This window comes from Cupressus sempervirens, chromosome 10, assembly GCF_028749045.1.
Source record: "Cupressus sempervirens isolate cs-2001-9-10 chromosome 10, ASM2874904v1, whole genome shotgun sequence".
Lineage (NCBI taxonomy): Eukaryota > Viridiplantae > Streptophyta > Pinopsida > Cupressales > Cupressaceae > Cupressus > Cupressus sempervirens.
Window position 1 is genome coordinate 915684094 of NC_143127.1, and position 3615 is coordinate 915687708.

General features: G+C 32.8%; 1 pseudogene; it reads right to left on the reverse strand.

Moving 5' to 3' along the window:
* Positions 1-619: 619 nt before the first annotated feature.
* LOC149536988 (cold-responsive protein kinase 1-like) lies at positions 620-3108 on the reverse strand (annotated as a pseudogene).
* Between the last annotated feature and the right edge of the window lie 507 nt (positions 3109-3615).

Genomic DNA, 3615 nt, shown 5'->3' on the forward strand with positions numbered 1-3615 from the left:
TTCAGTGGTGGGTTGTTGGTTGTCTAGGAGTGTTGATTTTCTTTATCTATACCATTTAAACTAGGGAACCATTTTCAGTATTTTGTAATGATTATTGGGGTTTCGAGTCCCTTGTAAAAAAATCTATTTTTACCCTTAATCAAAAACTATATTCTATTTATAATAATTACACTATATAAATATTCTACTATACTATATAGTTATAATTATAGGATAATTATATGTGATGCCTCTTGATTGGTGTGCACTACTAATATATATGTAGTTCCTCTAATTGATATCCAAATATACACATTTTGAACTTGTCAATAGTTTTGATATCTAAAATAAAAATTTACACAACTAAAATCTTTCTCCAATATTATTAAGAATTATTCATAATTATATGATCATATGTTGACAACACAATGATGGAAAAAAACATATCTTTCATATTTAACAGATATTAAATAATATCAAACCCCTCAACTATAAAATATAATTAATATAGGACATTTATTGAACCTTAAATTTGGGTCTCTTTTAATCATTTCCTTCCTTTACTTTTCACCTTAAAGATGGGATGTAAAACTATTTTATGCAATATTTAAATCTTATTTTAACATAAGAGGTAACTATATAACCGCCTAGAAGTTAACAATTCATCATTTCTTGATACTCTCCATGTGTCCATTGGAACAAGAGAAATATAAGCAGTACTAACGAGCGTTGAGGGATTCTGTAATGGTAGCATTTGATTGAGATGAGGGGAGGGAACTTTCTCCATGCACTTGGTATCCCACATCCACGAATGCCAGCTACAGTGGTTTATAAATATCAATCTTAGCCTTACTTAATAGTATTGTGACAACCTCAGACATTGATGGCCGATGAGTCACAGATTCTTGTATGCACAGAAGCGCAAGGTTTATCACCCTCACCACCTCTTCTTCATTATACCAGGATACCCTTTTATAGATTTCAGATTCAATATCATCATTATATAAATTTTTGAGTGTTTTGATTAATTATAATATGTTATAATCTCAAAATATTATAAGTCAATATTTCAACATTTCAGAAGATGCTCTCTCAAAAAATGACAAAAAATAGTAAATCATATCAAAATATATATATATATATATATATATATATATATATATATATATATATATATATATATATATATATATATATATATATATATATATATATATTTATCACTAGAGGAGAGAATCCTCTTCACGAATATGTAATTTATTTTCAAGAAGGTATAGATTTGATAGGGAAGATTTGACGGGAGGAAAAAACTGTTGGATTCTGACAAAGTCGAACTTGAGTACTTATAACAAAAAAAATATATATCAAAAATAATTATTTCTTTTTTTGTGCACTAGCTATACATGTCATCTATAAAATATTTTCAAATTAAAACAAAAAAATGTGATTTGCACATACTTGTTTGACGGGAACTACATCCTATATTTTTTACAGTTAAAAAAGGGACTTCAAAATAAAATAAAATGAATAAATTCTTAGTCGAAAAAATTATAAAAATTATAGGCATAAAATTCATACAATTCTACACATTTCATTAGTTTACATCATCTTCATATTTTAAACACAAATACCATTTTTTTTGTCATTAATGTTGAACTGCCACATTTTGATATCACATTTCTTTATAAAAGGTGACACAGGTTTGTGCTTTTACCCCCCTTCCATCTTTTCTTCACTTTCCACTATCTCTAATACCTTGTTTTGTTCATGTAGGCTCCAAACCTGCGACAAGGATTGTTTTCCTTTAAATAACCAAGATTTTCAAGGGAGAGAATGAAGGGATAAAAGGATACAATTAGCATTGTAAATTACCCATTCAAGCAAATATTGCATATCAGGTGGCTGGTTCAAGTCAATGCTTTTTCTGCCGCTGACTATTTCAAGAACAACCACACCAAAGCTGTAGGTGTCAGCTTTCTCCGTCAGTTGCCCATGGCCTGCATATTCAAGAGCTATGTATCTTCTGCAAAGGGAAAACGAAAAGGGTGTTGCTACATTTATGAAAGGAAAAAGGGTATTAGATAAACATTAGAGTGAGGATGGATTTTCTTACAAGTTTCCTGCAACTTTGGTGCTAACATGAGTTTTATCATGTGAAAGAAGTCTTGCCAACCCAAAATCTACTATTTTTGCCTGAAAGTTGTCGTCAAGCAATATGTTTCTTGATTTAATATCACGATGGATGATACAAACATGGAATTCCTCATGGAGATATGCAAGACGACAAGAAGTGCCCACGATGATGTTGAACCTCTCCTTCCAAGTCAAATGTTTTGTTTATGTTCTCTTGCATTCAGAACAATTCATGAGAGTTAAAAAATCTATATTCATGTCTATTGAAATGGATGAAAGAAGCAAAATTGGGAAGTTGAGGAGTAGCAAACCGAATAAGATTTTGTCGAGGCTACTGTTGGGCATGTACTCATAAACCAAGAGTCTTTGTTGGCCCTGTCTGCAACATCCAAGTAAACGCACAAGATTTTTGTGATGAACATTAGAAATGAGTTTCACTATACTCTCGAATTCAGAAATCGCGCGGGGAGAGTGGCCTAGAGTCAGCTTCTTTATTGCCACAATGCTGCCATTTTTCAAGGTACCCTGCAAACATATTCATTTGAAGCTCAGATTAACACACGAGCCTAATGCTAATTATGAGGGAAGGAAACAACTTATGAATATATATTACCTTGAATACTTCACCAAATCCTCCTTCTCCAAGCTTATTTGCTTGATCAAAATTGTGAAACTAGTAGTGTAAAAACTGTAGTTCTCCAAACGAATAAAACACCGGTCATAGTTTGCCCGGCCACCGGTAACTTTGGTATAGTTGGCAACTTGTTTTCTCGCAACTTTGATATAGGTAGCACAATCAGAAGCAGACTTATCCTTTCTACACTGTGCCACCGCATATGCTAAATCCACCAGATCTGATGCTCCCGCCTTATTTGCCGTAGCAAAACCAGATGGAACAACTTTTTCCTCCAAAAATACGAGAGCCTTCTTCAGATTTTCGGCGAAGAGTGTGATGTTGTTGTTGGGCATGGCGCTGCACCCATAAGTCAAAAGTTGTGTGAAAAATTAACTATTGCAGTCACTGATTATTAATCTCCTATCTTAAAAGATTATTTAACTGCTGAAAATAAATTCATAGCTTAATATCGAAAAATAACACAAATGCAACTTTACTTGTAAAATACAGAAAGAGATGTGCAACACAATGAACACAATATTTTTGGACAAAATGTCCCTGAAAAAACTCCGAAGGGAAAACTAGTTCTACAGATGAGGAATTATATTAAACTTTAGTAAATCAAGAGATACAAAATTCCTTGCCTCTCACTAGCAGAACTCCGACAACCTCCTACTTTCTCCCGCTAATATTCTCCACTGCTATTCCCACTTTAACATTGCGCCCTTGCTAATAGTGCAAGATTGTTTGCTAACACTGCAAATGCACAAAATCATTTTCTAGCACTGCAAATGTTTCTCCAAACTTCTTTCTTATTCTTCCAAATGCTCCCTTAACCTCCTTTTATACTACTCCTATTGGAAAACCAATAGGCGAGATTGATTCTC